Source organism: Cherax quadricarinatus, chromosome 5 (assembly GCF_038502225.1).
Source record: "Cherax quadricarinatus isolate ZL_2023a chromosome 5, ASM3850222v1, whole genome shotgun sequence".
NCBI classification, from domain to species: domain Eukaryota; kingdom Metazoa; phylum Arthropoda; class Malacostraca; order Decapoda; family Parastacidae; genus Cherax; species Cherax quadricarinatus.
Genome location: NC_091296.1, coordinates 1,100,826 through 1,114,774, shown reverse-complemented (window position 1 = coordinate 1,114,774; position 13,949 = coordinate 1,100,826).

Here is a 13,949-nt window from a genome sequence, read left to right as displayed (position 1 = left end):
TGATAAAGATATAAAATACTGAGAAAAATCGACAAGGTGGACAGAGACAGGATGTTCCAGAGATGGGATACAGAAATAAGGGGTCACAGTTGGAATTTGAGGACTCAGGTGGGTCACAGAGATGTTAGGAAGTATTTCTTCTGTCACAGGATTGTCAGGAAGTGGAATAGTCTGGAAAGTGAGGTAGTGGACACAGGTACCATACATAGCTTTAAGAAGAGGTATGACAAAGCTCGTGGAGCAGGGAGAGATTGGACCTAGTAGCGACCCGTGAAGAAGCAGGGCCAGGGGCTGTGAATCGACCCATGCAATCACAAATAGATGAGTACAGATAGGCGAGTACACACACACACATTTCTTGTTCATCTTTATTTCCTGCTATCTCCATGGGCAAATGGAACAGAATTCCTCCGCCATAAGCCATGCGTTTTTTAAGAGGCGTCTAAAATGACAGGAGCTAGTAACCCCTTCTCCTGTATACATTATTAAACTTTTTTATATATATATATATATATATATATATATATATATATATATATATATATATATATATATATATATATATATATATATATGTATATATATATATGTATATATATATATGTATATGTATATGTATATATGTATATATATATATATATATATATATATATATATATATATATATATATATATATATCTATGTATGTATATATATATATATATATGTATGTATGTATATGTCGTGCCGAATATGTAAAACTGGTCAATTAGCAAGAACTCATTTAAAATTAAGTCTTTTCTGAAATTTTCTCTTATACGTTTAAAGATATATTTTTTTCATTAATGTTAATGTAAAAATTTTTAATTTTGCACCAAAAGAATCTTAGAAAACTTACCTAACCTTATTATAACAAGAGCAATTTATTTTAGCCTAACCCAACTAAATATATTTTAAATACGTTTACAGTAATTTAGTATTAAACGAGCACAATTAAATATATTTTTTTCGTTAGGTTCACAATGGTTTTGGAAAAATTATTGCATACACAAATTTTCACTTGTCCTATATGGCAAGATGAGCGTTGCTATTTAAGCCAAGATTCCAAGTTCTGCCTATTCGGCACGACATTATATATATATATATATATATATATATATATATATATATATATATATATATATATATGTATATATATATATATATATATATATATATATATATATATATATATATATATATATATATATATATATATATATATATATATATATATATATATATATATATATATATATATATATATATATATATATATATATATATAAGTAATCATGATTTCTACAGAGCGCACCCTTCCGGTTTAGGGGTGCGGCTGAGCGGTGTATCCGGTCTAGGGCCAGCAACTGGAGGGTCCCCTTTTCACACCTAGGTGTGACCTCGCCCTCCAGACTACCTCACCCTTGACCCCCAACCAATACCCCCGCCCACGACCCCCCTTCGCGACCCCCCGTCGCGCCGCGCGCCTGCCCGCGCCCTTCGCGACCTCCCGCCCTCGCCCTTCGCGACCCACGCCCGCGCCTTCTGCTGCGCCTTCTGCAGCGCCGTCCGGATCGCCCCCGCGCCTCGAATTTTTTTTCCGATTTTTTTCGAATTTTTTTTGAATTTCATTTTCTTGTGCTCTCCTCGGATCAAATTCTTAAGGTTCCCCCTCCCACTTTCACCCACCCCCATTCCCCCTCCGACTTTCACCCCCAACCCCCAAAATTTCTCGATAATACCAAGTCTCCAATTCCTCGGATCAAGTTTTTAAGGTTCCCTCTCCGACTTTCACCCCCCAACCCCCAAAATTTCTCGATAATACAAGTTTTTTGGATTCCCCCCTATGGGGGTTTCGAAATTCTTATGATCTCCTCGAATCAAGTTTTTTTTTGGATTGCCCCTCCCACTTTCACCCCCACCCCAATTTTTTTTCACTCGATAATACAAGATTTTGGATTCCCCCCTATGGGGGTTTTCGAAATTCTTATGATCTCCTCGGATCAAGGTTTTTGGATCCCCCTATGGGGTTTTCGAAATTCCCCCTCCGACTTTCACCCCCAACCCCCAAAAATTTCTCGATAATACAAGTTTTTGGATTCCCCCTATGGGGTTTTCGAAATTCTCCATCTCCTCGGATCCCCCTCCCACTTTCACCCCCCAACCCCAAAAATTTCTCGACAATACAAGTTTTTGGATTCCCCCCTATGGGGTTTTCGAAATTCCCCCCGCCCCACTTTCACCCCCCAACCCCCAAAAATTTCTCAATATTACCAAGTTTTTGGATTCCCCCCTCTGGGGGTAAGCATGCTTACTACAGGTCTAAACAAGTCAAATGACCTAAGAAGGGTGTTTACTCGGCGGTCAGTGACGTCACACATACAAGCTGAATCTTGTCGACTTACCCCTATGTCAGTGACGTCACGTGATGACCGCGCACACAAGCTGAAACTTGTCGACTTCCCCCTATGACAGTGACGTCACGCGATGACCCCACACACACACAGGCTGAATCTTGTCGACCCTTTTAGTTCATTAAAGTTAATAAGGGGATATAGTACCTACAACATAGGGAAAACATTTTCACTCTTAACCCAATTTTTCTCGTTTTAACCCTTTTAGTTCACTAAAGTTAATAACCTTCTCCCCACCCTCCCAAACCCTCACACTCCAACCAACACCTCACAATTTTCACTCATAACCCCAAATTTTTCTCGGGGACACAGTACATCAGAAAGTCACCACATCGCTTACATCCACTTTCGTTAAATTCACTAGTCACAATTTTACATATTACGAAGTTAAATACGCACTTTTACTTTGAACACCTTCAAAACTCTCTCATAAATCATTTGAATACTCACAAAAATACCTTTATACATTTCCAAACAACACTGAAATACTCCAAAAACATCATTCGAACACCCCCAAATCACCTCTGAATACTCCCAGAACACCTTCATAAGTACTCTTGCACATCATTTGAACACCTTCATAAGTACTCTCATAATCATTTGTACACCTTCAAAAACACCTTTGAATAACCTCAAAACACCCTTGAACACCTTCAAAACACTCTCATAAATCATTTGAATACTCACATAAACACCTTTGTACATTTCCAAACAACACTGAAATACTCCAAAAACATCATTCGAACACCCCCAAATCACCTTTGAATACTCCCAGAACACCTTCATAAGTACTCTTGCACATCATTTGAACACCTTCAAAAACACCTTTGAACATTTTCCAAACAACACTGAAACACTTCCAAAACACTATTTGAGTACTCCCAAATTACACCACTGAATACTACTAAAACACCACTGAATACACTCAAAACACCACCCAAATCACCATAAACTAAGATCAACACCCACAACACCCCACAACCCACAACACCCACAATTTTTTCTCGTTTTATCTAATTTCATCAGAAAGTCACAACAACCCACAACTTATAACCACTTTTCAGCATCTCTAGTTCGACAAACATCACCCACATCCCACACCACCCACAACCCACATCACCCACATCCCACATCACCCACAACCCACATCACCCACACCCCACAATTTTTTCTCGTTTTAACTAATTTCATCAGAAAGTCACAACAACAACAACCCACATCACCCACAACCCACATCACCCACAACACCCACAACCCATATCACCCACACCCCACAACACCCACAACCCACAATTTTTTCTCGTTTTAACTAATTTCATTAGAAAAGTCACAACAACCCACAACACCCACAACACCCACAACCCACAACACCCACAACACCCACAACCCACAGCACCCACAACACCCACAACCCACAACACCCCACAACCCACAATTTTTTCTCGTTTTAACTAATTTCATCAGAAAAAGTCACAACACCCACAACTTATAACACCCACAATACCCACATCCCACAACACCTCACAATTTTTTCTCGTTTTAACTAATTTCATCAGAAAAAGTCACAAAAACAACCCACTTATATCGTCTTTTTTGGTATCTCTAATTCGACTACATTACCCACAACCCTCATCAATTACCAATTTATTCACATTTTTTTCCCCTTCTTTTTACTGAATCTTAAAAGTAATACACATTCCTCCCTACAGTACTAAAATTCTAATAAAATCCTCTCCATACCCATCTCCTTGTATCCACATAAATCGATATTATACTTGCATCAACTACCCAACTATTGCGACATGTTTTTCAACACCCCTCCATTCTTTTTCCAATATATCATAACTTTTCAATTCTATAATTTCTTTTTTAAAATATTCACACATTTACCTTTTATTTTCAGTAAAATCTCCCCATATTTCTAATTACAACCCTCCCCATACACCTCTCCATCTCACCCGCATTTCTTCACATCCACTCACCCGTCTCCCAACACACCTCTTCTGAACACACACAAAAATCACATTTCACATATACAAATGCATCTCAAATCCACTAAAATCACTATAATCAAGATATTCACAAAACTCTATGACCACCTAACACACACACACACACACACACACCTAACCTATCCTAACCTAACCTAACCTAACCTAACCTACCCTAACCTTAACCCAACCTAACTTAACCTAACCTAACCTAACCTAACCTTACCTAACCTAACCTATCCTAACCTAACCTAACCTAACCTAACCTAACCTTACCTAACCTAACCTAACCTAACCTAACCTAGCCTAGCCTATCCTAGCCCAACCTAATCTAACCTATCCTAACCTAACCTAACCTAACCTAACCTAACCTATCCTAACCTAACCTAACCTAACCTAATCTAGCATAACCTAACCTAACTTAACCTAACCTATCCTAGCCTAACCTATCCTAACCTAACCTAACCTAACCTTACCTAACCTATCCTATCCTAACCTAACCTAACCTAACCTAGCCTAACCTAACCTTACCTAACCTAACCTAACCTAACCTAACCTAACCTAACCTAACCTAACCTAACCTAACCTAACCTATCCTAACCTAACCTAACCTAACCTAACCGAACCTATCCTAACCTAACCTAACCTAACCTAACCTAACCTAGCCTAACCTAACCTATCCTATCCTAACCTAACCTAACTTATCCTAACCTACCTAACCTAGCCTAACCTAACCTAACCCAACCCAACCCAACCCAACCCAACCCAACCCATCCTAACCTAACCTAACCTAACCCATCCTAACCGAACCTAACCTAACCTAACCTTACCTAACCTATCCTATCCTAACCTAACCTAACCGAACCTAACCTAACCTAACCTAACCTAACCTATCCGAACCTATCCTAACCTAGCCTAACCTAACCTATCCTAACCTAACCTAACCTAACCTAACCGAACCTATCCTAACCTAACCTAACCTAACCTAACCTAACCTAACCTAACCTAACCTAGCCTAACCTAACCTATCCTATCCTAACCTAACCTAACTTATCCTAACCTACCTAACCTAGCCTAACCTAACCTAACCCAACCCAACCCAACCCAACCCAACCCAACCCAACCCAACCCAACCCAACCCATCCCAACCCAACCCAACCCAACCTAACCTAACCCATCCTAACCGAACCTAACCTAACCTAACCTAACTTATCCTAACCTAACCTAACCTAACCTAACCTAACTTAACCTAACCTAACCTAACCTTACCTAACCTAACCTTACCTAACCTAACCTAACTTATCCTAACCTAACTTATCCTAACCTAACCTAACCTAACCTAACCTAACACCTTCAAACACCTCCGAATACCCCCAAAACACTACTGATTACTACCAAATCACCGTCAAAATCACCAGAAACTAAGTTTAACATCACCATCCAACATCCTTTTTATAGAATGAATATACTTACCGCATTTTATGCTGCATATCACATTTCCTCTTCCACATCATCCCTAAACATCCTTCCTTATTCATTCCGTATATCACCTAGAGATGTTTTAACCCCCCGACGAACCCATCACGACGTAGGAGCCAGAGTGTAGTAGGTGGTGTTGGAGTGGTGATGGTTGCTCTGGCTCCTACGTCGTGATGGGCCCGTTGGGGGTTAAAACAACTCTAGGAGATATACGGAATGAATAAGGAAGGATGTTTAGGGATGATTAGGTTAGGTTAGGATAAGTTAGGTTAGGTTAGGTAAGGTTAGGTTAGGTAAGGTTAGGTTAGGTTAGGTTAAGTTAGGTTAGGTTAGGTTAGGTTAGGATAAGTTAGGTTAGGTTAGGTTAGGTTAGGTTCGGTTAGGTTAGGTTAGGTTAGGTTAGGTTGGGTTGGGTTGGGTTGGGTTGGGTTGGGTTGGGTTGGGTTGGGTTAGGTTAGGTTAGGCTAGGTTAGGTAGGTTAGGATAAGTTAGGTTAGGTTAGGATAGGATAGGTTAGGTTAGGCTAGGTTAGGTTAGGTTAGGTTAGGTTAGGTTAGGTTAGGTTAGGTTAGGTTAGGTTAGGTTCGGTTAGGTTAGGTTAGGTTAGGTTAGGTTAGGATAGGTTCGGTTAGGTTAGGTTAGGTTAGGTTAGGTTAGGTTGGGTTGGGTTGGGTTGGGTTGGGTTGGGTTGGGTTGGGTTGGGTTAGGTTAGGTTAGGCTAGGTTAGGTAGGTTAGGATAAGTTAGGTTAGGTTAGGATAGGATAGGTTAGGTTAGGCTAGGTTAGGTTAGGTTAGGTTAGGTTAGGTTAGGTTAGGTTAGGTTAGGTTAGGTTCGGTTAGGTTAGGTTAGGTTAGGTTAGGTTAGGATAGGTTAGGTTAGGCTAGGTTAGGATAGGTTCGGATAGGTTAGGTTAGGTTAGGTTAGGTTAGGTTCGGTTAGGTTAGGTTAGGATAGGATAGGTTAGGTAAGGTTAGGTTAGGTTAGGTTCGGTTAGGATGGGTTAGGTTAGGTTAGGTTGGGTTGGGTTGGGTTGGGTTGGGTTGGGTTAGGTTAGGTTAGGCTAGGTTAGGTAGGTTAGGATAAGTTAGGTTAGGTTAGGATAGGATAGGTTAGGTTAGGCTAGGTTAGGTTAGGTTAGGTTAGGTTAGGTTAGGTTAGGTTAGGATAGGTTCGGTTAGGTTAGGTTAGGTTAGGTTAGGTTAGGATAGGTTAGGTTAGGTTAGGTTAGGTTAGGCTAGGTTAGGTTAGGTTAGGTAAGGTTAGGTTAGGCTAGGTTAGGTTAGGTTAGGTTAGGATAGGATAGGTTAGGTAAGGTTAGGTTAGGTTAGGATAGGTTAGGCTAGGATAGGTTAGGTTAAGTTAGGTTAGGTTATGCTAGATTAGGTTAGGTTAGGTTAGGTTAGGATAGGTTAGGTTAGGTTAGGTTAGGTTAGGTTAGGATAGGTTAGGTTAGGTTGGGCTAGGATAGGTTAGGTTAGGTTAGGTTAGGTTAGGTTAGGTTAAGTTAGGTTAGGTTAGGTTAAGTTAGGTTAGGCTAGGTTAGGTTAGGCTAGGATAGGTTAGGTTAGGTTCGGTTAGGTGAGTTGATGCAGGTGTTCGGTAAGATGGTCGTGTGATTTTCTACCATGGGTGTGAACCGCATTACATGGCGTCTGTCTGACCTGAGTTGACGCAGATGTTCGGTAAGGAGAAGGCCGTGTGATTTTCTACCTTGGGTGTGAATCGCATTACATGGTGTCTGTCTGACCTGTGTTGACGCAGGTGTGATTTTCTACCTTGGGTGCATTTACACAGTGGCGTCGGGGGAAGGGGCGGCCCATATAAGCTCAATGAGTCTCTCAGAGCGAGGAAAGTGTTTCTATTCGGAAATCGAGTAAATATTTCTACCATGGGTGTGTTTACCAACAAGAAAATAATGTTCGATTTTACGATAAAGTTTTCAAAACTAATTTGGAAATATCCAAAAATGGAGTCGTTCAAAGTAATTCTGGAGTACTCTAATGTATTTTGGAAGTGTTCCAATATATTTTAGGTTAGGTTAGGTTAGGTTAGGATAGGTTAGGTAAGGTTAGGTTAGGTTAGGTTAGGATAGGTTAGGCTAGGATAGGTTAGGTTAAGTTAGGTTAGGTTATGCTAGGTTAGGTTAGGTTAGGTTAGGTTAAGTTAGGTTAGGTTAGGTTAGGTTAGGATAAGTTAGGTTAGGTTAGGTAATGTTAGGTTAGGTTAGGTTAGGTTAGGTAAGGTTAGGTTAGGTTAGGTTAGGTTAGGTTAGGTTAGGTAATGTTAGGTTAGGTTAGGTTAGGTTAGGTTAGGTAAGGTTAGGTTAGGTTAGGGTAGGTTAGGTAAGGTTAGGTTAGGTTAGGTTAGGTTAGGTTAGGTTAGGTTAGGTTAGGTTAGGTTAGGTTAGGTTAGGTTAGGTTAGGTTAGGTTAGGTTAGGTTAGGTAAGGTTAGGTTAGGTTAGGTTAGGTTAAGTTAGGTTGGGTTAAGGTTAGGGTAGGTTAGGTTAGGTTAGGTTAGGTTAGGATAGGTTAGGTGTGTGTGTGTGTGTGTGTGTGTGTGTGTGTGTGTGTGTGTGTGTGTGTGTGTGTGTGTGTGTGTGTGTGTGTGTGTGTGTGTGTGTTAGGTGGTCATAGAGTTTTGTGAATATCTTGATTATAGTGATTTTAGTGGATTTGAGATGCATTTGTATATGTGAAATGTGATTTTTGTGTGTGTTCAGAAGAGGTGTGTTGGGAGATGGGTGAGTGGATGTGAAGAAAAATGCGGGTGAGATGGCGAGGGATATGGGGAGGGTTGTAATTAGAAATATGGGGAGATTTTACTGAAAATAAAAGGTAAATGTGTGAATATTTTAAAAAGAAATTATAGAATTGAAAAGTTATGATATATTGGAAAAAGAATGGAGGGGTGTTGAAACTTGTCGCAATAGTTGGGTAGTTGATGCGAGTATAATATTAATTTATGTGGATACAAGGAGATGGGTATGGAGAGGATTTTATTAGAATTTTAGTACTGTAGGGAGGAATGTGTATTACTTTTAAGATTCAGTAAAAAGTAGGGGAAAAAATGTGAATAAATTGGTAATTGATGAGGGTTGTGGGTAATGTAGTCGAATTAGAGATACCGTAAAAGATGATATAAGTGGGTTGTTTTTGTGACTTTTTCTGATGAAATTAGTTAAAACGAGAAAAAATTGTGAGGTGTTGTGGGATGTGGGTGTTGTGGGTGTTATAAGTTGTGGGTGTTGTGACTTTTTCTGATGAAATTAGTTAAAACGAGAAAAAATTGTGGGTTGTGGGGTGTTGTGGGTTGTGGGTGTTGTGGGTGCTGTGGGTTGTGGGTGTTGTGGGTGTTGTGGGTTGTGGGTGTTGTGGGTTGTTGTGACTTTTCTAATGAAATTAGTTAAAACGAGAAAAAATTGTGGGTTGTGGGTGTTGTGGGTGTTGTGGGTTGTGGGGTGTTGTGGGTTGTGGGTGTTGTGGGTGCTGTGGGTTGTGGGTGTTGTGGGTGATGTGGGTTGTGGGTGATGTGGGTTGTTGTTGTTGTGACTTTCTGATGAAATTAGTTAAAACGAGAAAAAATTGTGGGGTGTGGGTGATGTGGGTTGTGGGTGATGTGGGATGTGGGTGATGTGGGTTGTGGGTGGTGTGGGATGTGGGTGATGTTTGTCGAACTAGAGATGCTGAAAAGTGGTTATAAGTTGTGGGTTGTTGTGACTTTCTGATGAAATTAGATAAAACGAGAAAAAATTGAGGGTGTTGTGGGTGTTGTGGGTTGTGGGGTGTTGTGGGTGTTGATCTTAGTTTATGGTGATTTGGGTGGTGTTTTGAGTGTATTCAGTGGTGTTTTAGTAGTATTCAGTGGTGTAATTTGGGAGTACTCAAATAGTGTTTTGGATGTGTTTCAGTGTTGTTTGGAAAATGTTCAAAGGTGTTTTTGAAGGTGTTCAAATGATGTGCAAGAGTACTTATGAAGGTGTTCTGGGAGTATTCAAAGGTGATTTGGGGGTGTTCGAATGATGTTTTTGGAGTATTTCAGTGTTGTTTGGAAATGTACAAAGGTGTTTATGTGAGTATTCAAATGATTTATGAGAGTGTTTTGAAGGTGTTCAAGGGTGTTTTGAGGTTATTCAAAGGTGTTTTTGAAGGTGTACAAATGATTATGAGAGTACTTATGAAGGTGTTCAAATGATGTGCAAAAGTACTTATGAAGGTGTTCTGGGAGTATTCAGAGGTGATTTGGGGGTGTTCGAATGATGTTTTTGGAGTATTTCAGTGTTGTTTGGAAATGTACAAAGGTGTTTATGTGAGTATTCAAATGATTTATGAGAGAGTTTTGAAGGTGTTCAAAGTAAAAGTGCGTATTTAACTTCGTAATATGTAAAATTGTGACTAGTGAATTTAACGAAAGTGGATGTAAGCGATGTGGTGACTTTCTGATGTACTGTGTCCCCTTATTAACTTTAGTGAACTAAAAGGGTTAAAACGAGAAAAATTTGGGGTTATGAGTGAAAATTGTGAGGTGTTGGTTGGAGTGTGAGGGTTTGGGAGGGTGGGGAGAAGGTTACTTCGTGGGGAGTGACCTGAGATGAAATAGTTAAAACGAGAAAAATTGGGTTAAGAGTGAAAATGTTTTCCCTATGTTGTAGGTACTATATCCCCTTATTAACTTAATGAACTAAATTCAGCCTGTGTGTGTGTGGGGTCATCGCGTGACGTCACTGACACTCTGCAAAAGCAGTGATAATGTGTGAGTGTGGTGAAAGTGTTGAATGATGAAAGTATTTTCTTTTTGGGGGATTTTCTTTCTTTTTTGGGTCACCCTGCCTCGGTGGGAGACGGCCGACTTGTTGAAATATATATATATATATATATATATATATATATATATATATATATATATATATATATATATATATATATATATATATATATATATATATATATATATATATATCTGGTTGATGTGTTGTATATATATATATATATATATATATATATATATATATATATATATACAACAAACAAACACTAATCTTCTCAGGTTGAAGGAGACTCGAGCCTACGAAACTTGGAACAAGGTACGCAGTGCTCTACTCACCGTACCACACTGTACAATACCTTGGCGCCCAGCCAATGCTAGATGTTTTGGTCCAAGGCAGCCAGCATTCAGGCAGGTGGTGTTAGCTATTTCATCTCATTCCCTGCTAACGCCACCTGCCTGAATGCCGACTGTCTTGGACCAAAACATCTAGCATTGGCTGGGCACCAAGGCATTGTCCTGTGTGGTATGGTGAGTAGAGCACTGTGTACCTTGTTCCAAGGTTCATAGGTTCGAGTCTCCTTCGACCTGAGATTAGGGTTTGTTGTATATATATATATATATATATATATATATATATATATATATATATATATATATATATATATATATATATATATATACATATATATATATATATATATATATATATATATATTTATATTATATATATATATATATATATATATATATAATATATATATATATATATATATATTTATATAATGGAGCGAAACAGAATGACTTCAAGAGTGTATCAGTCTGTAGTGGAAGGAAGGCGGGGTAGGGGTCGGCCTAGGAAAGGTTGGAGGGAGGGGGTAAAGGAGGTTTTGTGTGCGAGGGGCTTGGACTTCCAGCAGGCATGCATGAGCGTGTTTGATAGGAGTGAATGGAGACAAATGGTTTTTAATACTTGACGTGCTGTTGGAGTGTGAGCAAAGTAATATTTATGAAGGGATTCAGGGAAACCGGCAGGCCGGACTTGAGTCCTGGGAAGTACAGTGCCTGCACTCTGAAGGAGGGGTGTTAATGTTGCAGTTTAAAAACTGTAGTGTAAAGCACCCTTCTGGCAAGACAGTGATGGAGTGAATGATGGTGAAAGTTTTTCTTTTTCGGGCCACCCTGCCTTGGTGGGAATCGGCCAGTGTGATAATAAAAAAAAGAAAAAAAAAAAAAAAAAATATATATATATATATATATATATATATATATATATATATATATATAAATATATACATATATATATATATATATATATATATATATATATATATATATATATATATATATATATATATATATATATATATATATATATATATATATATATATATATATATATAACGCTGTATTAAGTCTGGGTTACACAGACGAATTAAAATGTATTTTTAACATAAAATAAGCTCATTGAAAATATTAAAAACTGACTCGTTTTGGAACTGGTCGAGCTGAACCAGGTGACCATTGTTATTCTTGAGGGAGAAAGTGTTGGAGAATGTACTGGAGAATGTGTTGGAGAACTGGCACTCTTGAGGTAGGCCCGACGGGTCAAAGGTCAACAATGTAACGGCAGGGTCGACGCCTCAGCGCCAAAGATCTCTTTCTAAGACCTGTGACCAGCTGGAAGGTCCCTGGGAAGGCCTGAAGGCATTAGCTTATGGGACCCCCGAGATCACCAAGGGTGTGGAAGGACCCGGAGGTCATCGAGACTGAACACGTTCAGTCAAGACCGAGGGACTGAACACCTTCTATCAATACTGGGGGATTGAACACCTCCTATCAATACTGGGGGATTGAACACCTATCAAGACTGGGGGATTGAACACCTGCAATAAATAAATACAAGGGATGTAAATAACGTGCTAAAAATATCTAACCAAGACAGGACTCGCAGCAAGTTGGAAAGATTCAGATTCAGGAAGAATATAGGAAAGCACTGGTTTGGTAACAGAGTTGTGGATGAGTGGAACAAACTCCCAAGTACAGTTATAGAGGCTAAAACGTTATGTAGTTTTAAAAATAGGTTAGATAAATACATGGGTGGGTGTGGGTGGGTGTGAGTTGGACCTGACTAGCTTGTGCTAGTAGGTGTGATGCCGTGCTCCTTCCTTAAGTGAATGTGACCTGACATGACTAGGTTGGGGCATTGGCTTAAGCCGGTGGGAGACTTGGACCGGCCTCGTATGGGCCAGTAGGCCTGCTGCAGTGTTCCTACTTTCTTATGTTCTTATTTGCTGGAGAATGTGTTGGAGAATGTACTGGAGAATGTGCTGGAGAATGTACTGGAGAATGTACTGGAAAATGTGTTGGAGAATGTGCTGGAGAAGGTATTGGATAAGGTGCTGGAGAACATACTGAAGGTGTTGGAGAATGTGTTGGAGAAGGCTCTGGAGAATGTGTCGCAATAAGCTGGTCGTCCTTCTACAACCAGCAATGACCTTTTCAGGTCCGCAGTTACTGTCTGACTTAAGCACCAGCTGGCCTTTGTATCATCTGCTCACAAAAGCCAGCTGGTGCTTAATTCAGAAAGTAATTGCGGACCTGAAAAGGTCATTCCTGGTTGTAGAAGGACGACCAGCTTATTGGGACACATTCTCCAACACCTTCTTCAGTACGTTCTCCAACACGCTCTCCAGCTCCTTTTCCAGTACCTTCTCCAGCACCTTCTCCAGCACATTCTCCAACACCTTCTCCAGCACATTCTCCAACACCTTCTCCAACACCTCCTTCTGGTCCCAGAAGACCTCCTCGTCTTCTGGGACCAGCTGTCTCCAGGCCTAGCCCCATTCCCCATCCCCATGGGGCTTGGAGGGAGAAGCTAGGCAATTTGGGCTGCCATAAACCCCGCCTACACTGGGCTCGAAGGGTATGGTAGATGCATAGCAGCAGACGATGTCAGGAGGTGCAGAGACAGCAAGCACTACAGGATCCTTTTGGAGTCACCCCCAGCTTTAGACATTGCGTTTAAGCGCTGGGGAAACTCAAGAATGCCTCTTACTGTGAGTGTTGCTGTTGCTAGCTCATTTGTCCGTTGCATTCTCTCTCCTCTGGGTACCTGGGTGTTAGTCGACTGATATGGGTCACGTCCTGGGGACAAAATTGACATAATTTACCCGAAATGCTTTGCATAAAAAGGGGCTTTCTATATAGTAGTATGTCATTTATTTATTTATTTATTTATGTATTTATTTATTTATTAATTTGAACATGATACAGAGAAGT